This window comes from Tamandua tetradactyla, chromosome 16, assembly GCF_023851605.1.
Source record: "Tamandua tetradactyla isolate mTamTet1 chromosome 16, mTamTet1.pri, whole genome shotgun sequence".
Classification (NCBI taxonomy): Eukaryota; Metazoa; Chordata; class Mammalia; order Pilosa; family Myrmecophagidae; genus Tamandua; species Tamandua tetradactyla.
The window spans coordinates 50,572,217-50,584,461 of record NC_135342.1 but is presented as its reverse complement, the minus strand read 5'-3'; positions in this window follow the sequence as shown (position 1 = coordinate 50,584,461).

Genomic DNA, 12,245 nt, shown 5'->3' with positions numbered 1-12,245 from the left:
TACAATGAAATAGATTTGTTTAAAATGAGTTACATAGGCCAAGACAGTGGCTCAACAATGTGCACATTTTAGTTCGTCCTTCAACAGCTACTAAATAACCAGGAACAGTACAGAACAGCTCCTGGGGCCACGTCAGTGACCGGACACACAGCGTACCCCAGTCTAGACCACCTGGACCGGATGCAAGCCCCCCCAGAACCGCGAGTTCCCCAAGCTGCGATGGCTGGCGCCCCTCCCCCACAGACTGCTTCCCAGAGGGGAAAGGAAAGAGACTTTACCAGCAGCAGGGGCTGAGCCCAACCAAACACCAATTGTGGAATTAATTAACAAATTCTGACTGCTAAAAATAGGCCCCCAGTTCAGGTGAACCTGGTCAAAGCAGAGGTCGCTCATTTCTGTCCCAGCGCCAAGGGGGCAGGGCTGACGGAAAAAGAACAAAAAAGGAAACAGAGGTTTTTGTGGCTGTGTTTCTACAGGCTTGACTGCCTTTGGATATAGTGGCAGGGCTTCTCAGGCTGCAACTGCCCCAGGCATAGGCAGAAACAAGCTCATTTGGGGGCTTGTCTGGAGCCTGTGCCTTCCCCAGGGGAGGGGTGAAGCCCCACCCAGCTGGAATCCCTCCCTCAAGAAATTCAGACACCAGGGCTAGGTAATTTGAAGACATTAAGATCAGCCTACAACCTCTCCTCTGTCTCCACCACGCCCACAGCAGGGAGAGTCTGCCAAAGTTAAAGGTACTGCATCATCTTATGCTAGTGGGACCTGCAGGCAAACAAGTGTCACACACTGGGCAGGATAAGAAAAACAGAGCCCAGAGACTTCACAGGAAAGTCTTTCAACCTGCTGGATCTCACCCTCAGGGAAACTGACGCAGGTGACTCTTTCCTCCTGATAGGAGGCCAGTTTGGTCTGGGAAAATCCGGCTGGAGTCTATAATACCTAAGTAGACCCTCCTAAGTGTGTGTGGAGGGGTGGGGGGGGAAGACACCATATAAGCAGGACAAGAAACAAGAAAACAAGAGCTGAAAAATTCTCCTCTGTTAAACAAAACCTAAGCTAGTGGTCCAGATAAATGCTGAACTAAATGTCAAAGAACAGATAGACAACAAATTCATCCAGCAAGAAAACCCTAGGTAAAAGAAGTGAAAGCAATCTCCAGAATAAACCAATTAAGGTAATTAAATGCCTAGATGCCAGCAAAAAAAATAACAATCACACTAGGAAAATTGAAGATATGGCCCAGTCAAAGGAACAAACCAACAATTCAAATGAGATTCAGGAGCTGAAACAATTAATTCAGAATATACGAACAGACATGGAAAACCTCATCAAAAACCAAATCAATGAATTGAGGGAAGATATAAAGAAGGCAAGGAATGAACAAAAAGAAGAAATTGAAAATCTGAAAAATCAAATCATAGAATTTATGGGAATGAAAGGCATGGTAGAAGAGATGAAAGAAACAATGGAAACCTACAATGGTAGATTTCGAGAGGCAGAACATAGGATTAGTGACCTGGAGGATAGAACATCTGAAATCCGACAAGAAAAAGAAAATATAGGGAAAAAATGGAAAAATATGAGCAGGGACTCAGGGAATTGAAGGGACAATATGAAGCACATGAATATACGTGTTGTGGGTGTCCCAGAAAGAGAAGAGAAGGGAAAAGGAGGAGAAAAACTAATGGAGGAAATTATCACTGAAAATTTCCCAACTCTTATGAAAGACTTAAAATTACAGATCCAAGAAGTACAGCGTACCCCAAAGAGAATAGAGCCAAATAGACGTACTCCAAGACATTTACTAAGCAGAATGTCAGAGGTCAAAGAGAAAGAAAGAATCTTGAAAGCAGCAAGAGAAAAGCAATCCATCATGTGCAAGGGAAGCCCAATAAGAGTATGCATAGATTTCTCAGCAGAAACCATGGAGGTGAGAAGACAGTGGGATCATATATTTAATTTATTGAAAGAGAAAAACTGCCAACCAAGAATTCTATATCCAGCGATATTGTCCTTCAAAAATGAGGGGGAAATTAAAACATTTTCAGACAAAAAAATCACTGAGAGAATTTGTGACCAAGAGACCAGCTCTGCAAGAAATACTAAAGGAAGCACTAGAGACAGATACGAAAAGACGGAAGAGAGAGGTGTGGAGAAGAGTGTAGAAAAGAAGACTATGAGTAAAGGTAAAAAGAAGGAAAATTAGATATGACATATAAAATCCAGAAGGCAAAATAGTAGAAGAAAGTACTACCCATGCAGTAATAACACTAAATGTTAATGGATTAAACTCCCCAATCAAAAGACATAGACTGGCAGAATGGATTAAAAAACAGGACCCATCTATATGCTGTCTCTACTCAAAAGACATGAGGGCAAGGACACAAATGGAACTTTGCACACCAATGTTTATAGCAGCATTACTTACAATTACCAAGAGATGGAAACAGCCAAAATGTCCATCAACAGACAGGTAGCTAAACAAACTGTGGCATATACATACGATAGAATATTATGCAGCTGCAAGACAGAATAAAGTTATGAAGTATGTAACAACATGGATGGACCTTAAGGACATTATGCTGAGTGAGATTAGCCAAAAACAAAAGGACAAATACTGTATGGTCTCACTAATATGAACTGACATTAGTGAATAAACTTGGCATATTTCGTTGGTAACAGAGATCATCAGGAGGTAGATATAGGGTAAGATATTGGGTAATTGGAGCTGAAGGGATACAGTTTGTGCAACAGGACTGAATATAAAAACTCAGAAATGGACAGCACAATACTACCTAACTGTATTACAACTATGTTAAAACACTGAATGAAGCTGAATGTGAGAATGATAGAGGGAGGAGGGCTGGGGGCATAAATGAAATCACAAAGAAAGATAGACGATAAAGATGAGATAGTGTAATCTAGGAATGCCTAGAGTGTATAAAGATAGTGACTAAATGTACAAATTTTAAAAATGTTTTTGCATGAGGAGGAACAAAGAGATGTCATTACTGCAGGGTGCTGAAAATAATTAATATTTTAAAATTTCAACTTGTGTGTGAGACTAAAGCAAAAAATGTTTATTTGGTACAAAATTTATATTTTGACTAGTGCATCTCCTAATATAACTTATGTAGATAGTTGGTTGAACACTATAAGTACTTGGAATCTCAGGTAGCACATGAGATTTTGTTGGTTTGTCCAGGTGATGCCCTGATGAATCCCAGAGTGATTTGATCAATGAGTGGAAAAGTATTTGCAAAGTCCCCTTCAGGGAATTGTGAGAACAGGGAAAAATTCAACCTCCCCAAGTTGAATTCTTGATATTCTCACAAGCACTGTGGACAACCAAAGCTATAGACTGGGCCCCCAGTCTTGGGGTTTGTTCGTATGAAACTTAACCCCACAAAGGATAGGTCAAGCCTACTTAAAATTAGGCCTAAGAGTCACCCCCAAGAGAATCTCTTTTGTTGCTCAGATGTGGCCTCTCTCTCCAGCCAACACAGCAAGCAAACTCACCACCCTCCCCCTGTCTACATGGGACATGACTCCCAGGGGTGTGGACCTTCCTGGCAACATGGGACAGAAATCCTAGAATGAGCTGAGACTCGGCATCAAGGGATTGAGAAAAACTCTAGAATGAGCTGAGACCCAGCATCAAGGGATTGAGAAAAGCTTCTCAATCAAAAGGGGTAAGAGTGAAATGAGACAAAGTGTCAATGGCTGAGAGATTCCAAACAGAGTCGAGAGGTTATCCTGGAGGTTATTCTTACACATTAAATAGATACCACCTTGTTATCCAAGATGTAATGGAGAGGCTGGAGGGAACTGCCTGAAAATGTAGAGCTGTGTTCTAGTAGCCAAGCTCCTTGATGATGATTGTATAATGATATAGCTTTCACAGTGTGACTGTGTGATTGTGAAAACCTTATGTCTGATGCTCCTTTTATCTACCTTGTCAACAGACAAGTAGAACATATGGAATAAAAATAAATAATAGGGGGAACAAATGTTAAAACAAATTTACTTTGAAATGCTAGTGATCAATGAAAGGGAGGGGTAAGGGGTATGGTATATATAATTTTTTTTCCTGTTTTCATTTTATTTTTCTATTGTCTTTTTATTTCTGTTTCTGAATTGATGCAAATGTTCTAAGAAATGATCATGATGATGAATATGCAACTATGTGAAGATATTGTGAATTACTGATTATATATGTAGAACGAAAGGAGCAAATGTTAAGAATGTTTGTGTTTCTTGTAATTTTTTTTAAATCAATACAAAATTAAAAAGTATTAAGTATTCAAAGAATGAGTTAAGTATTCAAAACTCGTCATGTTCTAATTATTTTGCTGCTTTTTACTACAATTGATATTCTTGAGATTATTGGCATCTATTGATCTCTATCCAGCAGAATTAACTCTATAAGGTCATGCTATTGTGACTCTCTTGCGAATTTCACATTCAGTGACATCAGGGGCTAGCTTGGAATTGGCCGTGGTGGGAGTATATACCATAGAAGATGGCAAATGCTACAAATCTTCTGACCCCCAAGAGCCAGTTGTCAACCTTTTACCAGCATACCACTGACCAGGACTCTGGAGCCGGTGTGCTCTCTAGTCTCTTCCCTGCTAACTCAGCTGGCTCCCTGGGCTATGCTACACCCGCCAGCCCATGGCTACTCCACTCACCAATCCCTTGGCTTCAGCTTCAACAGCACCTCTTCCAGGAAGCTCCCTCTGATTTCTTTGTCTGGACTGCTAAAATCTTTCTGACCTCTTCTGTCCTCAGACAGTTGAGCCTGGCTTTTTGTTTCCCCTGTAAAGTTTTTTCTTTCCTTATACTTTTTTCTTTATTATACAGATAATTCATGCTCATTATAGAATAAAATTTGGACAAACAATGTAAAGAAAAAAATTTACAATATCCAGGACTCCACTCAGGTCTCTAGCGACAGCTGCTCTTTACACCTCGGTCTGTGTCCCTTTGAACACTCTTCCTTGCAATTATTACTATTTGTCTGTAAATGTGATCATACTATACAAATTATTCGCAATTTGCTTGCTGGATTGTGACCATCCCTCCATAGTGATAAACACACGTAGACAAGATCTTGGCTTAAAAATTTCCTGGTGTTCTGTTCAGTGACTATTCAGTATTCTAGTCATGGTTCATTGAACCACACCCCAAAGGAGAACATCTAGATTGTTTCCAGTAGTTTGCCATTGTGAGTAGTCCTGGGTTGAACATCTTGGTACAAACAGCTTCACGTGACTTCTTTCGGATGATTTCCCAGAAAAAGACTTGCTGGGTAATTTGCCTGTTTTTCCCCCAATATTTTTCGGTTGGTGCATTGCACATACCACCCACAGCATGAGCCCATTTCTACAAGATGTGACTCTGTATCCTGCCATTTAAGAATTGTATTATTATTTTCTGACTATGGCCTTCCCAGTCATTTGGTGCTTGCATTAATTTCCTGGGTCTGCTGTAACAAATGACCACAGATTGAGTGGCTTAAAACAACAGAAATTTGTTCTCTCACAGTTCCAGAGGCCAGAATTCCAAAATCAGTCTCACTGGCTGACATCAAGGCGTCAGCAGTGCTGTGCCCCCTCTGGGTCTCTAGGGGAAAATCTGTTCCTTGCCTCTTGCAGCTTCTGGTGGCTACTGGTGTTCCTTGGCTTGTGGCGGCATCACTTCTCCTCTGTCTCCAGGATCACAGTTACTTTTCCTCTTCTGTATGTGTCACTTCCCCTCCCTCCCCACCCATCTCTTCAAACGACACCTGTGATTGAATTCAGGGCCCACCCACATAATCCAAGAGAATCTCCCCATCTGGAGACCTTAACTTAATCACACCTGCAAAATCCTTCTCTGCCATATAAGGCGACATCCACAGGCTCCAAAGATTAGGACCTGGATGTCTTTGGAGAGGCTCTTGTTCGGCCTACACAGTGTCACAAGAGGGAAAAAAACCTATATTGCGACCCTATTTCTGTAAAGCAGATGGTGACAAAGCCACAGGCCTTGATCATGTGTGTATAGGTCTATGTAGGATTATTTTTGAAAAGACACACACTAAATTGTTTTCTGTGATCATCTGGGGAGGGGATGGAGCAAGCCTGGGGGAGATCATGTCACCTTTGAGACCCAGGGGATTGCCTAGTCCATCCATGCTCAGCCACAGGTCAAGAGTGGGCCACAGTTTCAGGGGGTCTCTAAAGAGCTGAACCACTGAATGAGATGAAGCCACATGCGGACTACTAACTGGCTGTTTGACTTTGGGAAAGCGCATAACCTCTCAGAGCCTCACTTACTTCCACCGTAAAATGGTTGCTGTGAGAGCTGGATGAGAAGCTGCTTAGCCAGCATTTGGCCCACAGGTTTATCACCGTGGCTGGCCAGGCTGGGGGAGGGCTGCTGGGCCTAATACAATTAATAATAATACAAATCAATTAATATATAAATAGTAATCTGCTGCAGCGAGGCCTGGGTCCTCCTGGGCTGGCAGCGGAGGGGGCTGCAGCCTCACTTGACGGTGAGTTGTTGGAACAGCAGTGCACACAGTCGAGCCTTACTGAGTATTTGTGGGTAGACGAATGGGAGAACCATGGATTCCTGCTAATCACTACTGCCTCCAGGCTGGCCTCGGGTGTGCTACTCCCCGTGGGAGCTGGCTGGAGGGAGGTAGAGACATCTGAGCAGATGGGTTTTAGAGTCCACTGCCCTTCCCGTGGCCCCTTGGAGCCTTGGAGGGCTCAGCGCACCATGCTTGGGGATAAGAACAGGGAAGACAGAACCTCAGGGGCTCAGGCAAGGGTAGGCCAGGAAAACCCCTTGCCCCAAGACACCGATGAGGCCAGCCAGGGTTGCCCAGTCTCACCCGGGTCTCAAGCCTTCCAGAAAGCTCAGCCAGGGGTTAATGGCAGAGGGCTGTGGGAGGGGCAGGAGAAGTAGGAACTGGACTGAGAGGGACTTAGGGGCCCTTCTGGTGGCAGGCTCAGAGAGGACCCTACCTGAAGGAGGGCATGGGCCCGTGAAGATCCCAAGGCTGCCCAGGGAGGAGCCATGGCCAGCAGAGGCAGCCCTACCTTGTCCCACCTTCCTGGGGACTAGCCAGCCCCAACCTGCCTGTCCAGCTCTGCACCACTGGGTGGCGCTGAGAGCTGGGAGCAGGAGGCGACTCTATCCCCATTCTTGAGCTGCTGTGGTTGCCAGATGGTCTTGCTGACGGGTAGGCAGAATTAACAGCAGCGACTCAGAGATGCGCATGCCTAATGTACCTATACCCACACAGCTGCCTAGATGTGCCAGGACACACGTGCGTGCAGCTAGCCCTACATGCATGTGTGCACACACACCACACACGGGCCACCCCGCTACGCAGGCTTATATATTTGTGCCCAGCTACACCTGCCTGAAACACGCACATCCACACCCCTACACACGTGCGCCCAAATGACCTACCCCAAACACACACAAACATGCTTGTTTTTAGGCAATTTTTTCGTATTTCCATGGCCTCTAAGTTCATGACAGCTTTAGTGTTTGGTGTATCTGGAACCTCGATCATTCGGGAATTACTCTCATGATTTCTGCCTGTTCTGCATCTGCTCAGAACTTAACTTTTAACTGACTTGCTTTTTCACTTAAGTGCACTTTAAAAGGGAACTTTAGATCCCCACTTTAATGGAAAATACAGTTATCAAATTCAGGTAGTAATAGCACGGAGGCAAACATAAAGTGTTCATCCATGCACCTTCTGGAATCACTTTTGCACGCCCCTCCCTGACTCACATGTGCCACCTTTGGGAGTCATTGTGTTGTTTCTTTTGTATTTCAAGGGCCCAACAGGGTGGGCAGAGCAGAGGTTATGCCCCCATCTTTTGAGCATTATGCTTTTGAGGTGGTGCAGCTTCACCAGGCCCCACAGCGGGGCCTCAAACCAGCTCCACATCCACCTCCACGCCCACTGCCCTTCCCTGGGGCTACCCCTCTGGCCTCACCCCTACAAACCACCTGCTCTCACAAGTCAACCCCAGAAAGAAGGCTGTCTTTAAAACTGACCACTCATCTCCCACCATGTGTCTTCTGCCCGTTTGCCACCAGCACCTCCCGTCAGCCAAGCACCTGGACTCTGATACTCTCATGGCGTTCTGCAGCCATCCCTGACCTCAAATGCTCCCACCCTGCCCTCCATCATCAGTGATGTCCCCTATACCCTCACCCTCTTCTTTGAGCCTTCCCTCCACTTTCTCACTCGGTCCCTGGATTTGCTGCTTTCCCTGCAGAAACTCAGTGGGTGCTGTTTTCCCACCTGTACCCCTTGCACTTGGATAGTTTCTCCTTCCTCTCTCCAGCTCCCTGAAAGTGCAGCCATCAAACTCTACTGCCCCTCCCCTGCTTAAAACCCTCCAATGACTGCCACCTCACTTTGAAACCTATATTCCTTTCTATGACCTACAAGACCCTACATGATCTGCCCCCCAACCCCAAACCTCATCTTTCACCATTCCCGTTAGTGCTGCTTCAGCCACAGCCACCTTGCAGTGGCTGTGCAAAGCTTGTTCCTATCTCAGGACCTTTGCACTTGCAGTTCCTTCCATGTGGAAGGTGCTTCCTCCCAATCTTTTCTTTATTGGCTTCCTCTCATCATTCAGGTGTCACCTCCTCAGAGGCCCTCCCCTCAGTTTATTGCAAGGAAGTGGCTTACACAATGATTGTGGAGGCTGGCTAGGCAAGTCTGAAACCTATAGGCAGGCCAGCAGGTTGGAAATTCCTGGAGCCAAAGCACAGTCCACGGGCTTAATTTCTTCTTCCTTAGGGAAACTTCAGTTTTGCTCTGAAAGTATTTCAACTTATCAGATGAGGCTCACCCAAAAATTGAGGATAATCTCCTTTATTTAAAGTCAACACATTGTAGATGTTAACCACAACTACACAACTTCACAGCAACACCAAGATTAGTGTTTAATTGAATAACTGGGTACTATAACCTAGCCAAGTGGACATATAAAACTAACCTTTGCAGACCCCATGTGGGGAATTTTTAAACGACCATTCTACTTGGTCCCATCACTAAGCCTGTGAAAAGGTATATGCCTTTTCATACCATGTTAAAATGAGAAAGCTGGTCTCAAAGGGCAGGTTCTTACCTCGAGGTCATACAGCAAGTTCACAACACTGCTGGGAGTGGATCCCTGGTCAAATGTACCTTTCTTCAGATGTTGTTTCTTCCTTTACGAAACATTAATTTTCCTTTTAAACCAAAATACTACTAGAAATGCCAATTCCACTTTTAAAAACATTTCAACTAAAAGGGTCAGAGTCTAAACAGATGGAGTTGAGGATGTCTGAAATCGTCCAGGTAGTGTTTCCTAAAAGTGTTCTGAGGAATACCAGGTACATCTTGAAAAGGGTATCGTGGACAAATTGTTTAAACATAAATTAAAGCAAGTTCTTTGCCACAGGACTTCCAGAGCCTTTGAATTTCTAAGAGGAAGATTTAATATGCTGTACTTCTCAAACCAACTCAACCATGAAATTTCCCCCAATTCCCTTACTTCCCTTCTGCCTTCCACCAGGAGGCTCTTGATGACCCACTTTCCACCAAACATACTTTGGGGGAATGCTTAACTAGACCAAACACCTCCTTAAACTGGGAAAGTAAGACCCAGAGCTGGGAAGAGATTGTCCAGGTGCGATTTGAATCTCTAACTTTCCATCACATTATACTCACTCTCCCTCTTCCCAAATCCCTCAGGCTTGCCATCTTTCCATTAGGAAAGGGAAACAACCAAAAAAAAGTCCTCCTTTCCTTCTCACAAAAGACTTATTTATCCAACATATTGAGTGCCAATGTCTGCCATGCACTAGGCATCCCACAGCAAAGCCCATGGACATTGTCCCTACAGTGGAGGAACTTAACACAATGGCGACGAAGTAGAGTTGCACTCACAATGAAACAATCTATCTGTGGTGTGCTCTCTAGATTTCAGTTGTCATTTTTCCAGTCATGACTTTTGGGTCTGGCATTGCTGGATGCGCAGTAAAGGATTAACTCAGCGAGTCTGGGTTGGCCCCACCCTGCACATTCCAAAGAAAGGTCTGGTTCTTGCCCTGATCCTTTGGAAGCAAATCTAAGCCCTTGGAATATTCTGCGTGGTAAGCGTAACCTTGTTTGCTAGGAGACTTTGGGCCATGCCCTATAGTCTATGCTAACAATGCGATTTATGGTGGGGGTCTTGAATCACATGGAATTAGCTTGACCTCTGGATAGTTTGGAGACTGAGGGTCAGTACATGGGCGATCAGTCATGCCCACGTGAGTGACCCCCCGAATAAAAACTCTGGACACCAAGGCTCAGATGAGCTTCCCTGGTTAGCACTACTTCATTGTGTTTCACATTACTTTTGGGAGAATTAGGCACTGTCTGCATGACTACACTCTGAGGAGAAAATTAGAAGTTTGTGCTCGGTGTCTCCCCAGCCTTCCCTCCATGTGCCTTTTCTCATTGCTGATTTGAATCCATATCCCTTTGCTATAATAAACCGAACTGTGAGCATAACAGCTTTTCTGAGTTGTGAATCCCTCTAGTGAATCCTTGAACCTGAGGGTAGTCGTGGGGGCCCCTGAACATACAGGGCTTTAGTTGTGACTCTTCCTCTCATTGCCTCCTTGCTGATGCCTCTTCAGAAATAGTCACTGCCCTGGCCTTAGGCTTTCCTACTTCTGCTCTCGCCCTGCCTAAAGCAGGCTACAGTGGCCACTTCCTCTGCTTGACCCAAGTCCATCCAGTAAACTCCTTTTCCTTGGGGAACTAGAGCCTAGTCAAGGGCTAAGCTGGATCAGGCAAAATTTCCTCCACCAGAACAAATGTTAAAATAAATTGGGTAGAGGGAAATACTAGTCGTCAATGAGAGGGAGGAATAAGGGGTATGGTATGTATGAGTTTTTCCGTTTTTCTTTCTCTTTTTCTGGAGTGATGTAAATATTCTGAGAAACAATCATGGTGATGAATATACAACTATGTGATGATATTGTGAGGCACTGATTGCACAACAAGTACATAATGTTCATATGTTAAGAATGCTCGTGTTTGTATGTTGATTGGCTTTATTAACAAAAATTAAACATTAAAATGCTAAAAAAAAGCAATTAACTATGTGGGCATTAAAAAAAAAAGTATCAGTTTGAATGATCTCTCAATAGCCAGATCTGGGACAATTTGAGCAGCAAAAGAAACAATGGTTGTAACAGATTATAACCCATAAAATAAATACCAATAAAAAAACAAAAACTTGACACTGAAAACAAACAGAATTTAATTCTATATGAAATCGGTAACATAATCAAATGGAAGAAAAAATGAATTCAAGTAGCATTTGATCTTGGAACTCTGACTGAACATTCTTAGTGGAAAACATTCTAAGGACAAAAATAACTGAAAGAAATCTTGTGCTTGATTCAATTGTTGTTGGTTGTATTGGTGGAGTAATTCTGGAACTTGTGTATCCGTAAGATAGAAGAAATGAATAAATTGGTGTTTTGGAGAAAAAAAAAAGGAAACAGAAAAAAAATCCCTCTCCCACCCCTTGATTTCTTGACCTGATGTTTTCTCCCAGTTAGGATAGCGACATCTGAGGGAAGTGTCTGAAGGACTCCTGGGCTTGACTTTTACCAGTTCCCCTGAACTCTTGTTCAGACTGCAAGGGGATTGGGGTGTCTTGGCTTTCAGTGCTCTGTACAGTGTAGACACAGCCCCACCCCTCTTCTCTAGCCTCCAACTTGCTATTCCTCCCTTTACATTCTATTCACCCTATGTGGAGTTCTCTTCATTTCCTCCCTGGTCACATCTTCTATCACCTCCAGGCTTTTGCCCAGGCTGTTTCCTTCCCCCTCTTCTCTACCTGGCTATCTCCTGCCCACGCTGCAGCACTACTTCCTTTGCTCCCAAAGATCCTAGGACTCATCACGCCTAACTAGGATTGCTGATTCACACCTCACCCCTCCCACCGCAGACTATGAGATCCAAGAGGGTCAGGATACACATCCAGTTTGTTCACCAATATGTTTATGGGCTTTCACACAATGTTCAGCACATGAGTGCTCAAAAACAGCTGAATGAATGAATACAATGCAAGAGGACAATGGACTGGGAGGCAGTTTTTGTATTCTCAACTCCATTCCTCCTAGGTCTATGACCTTAGACACTTCAAGTCACATTTTGCAGGTGAGCCTCC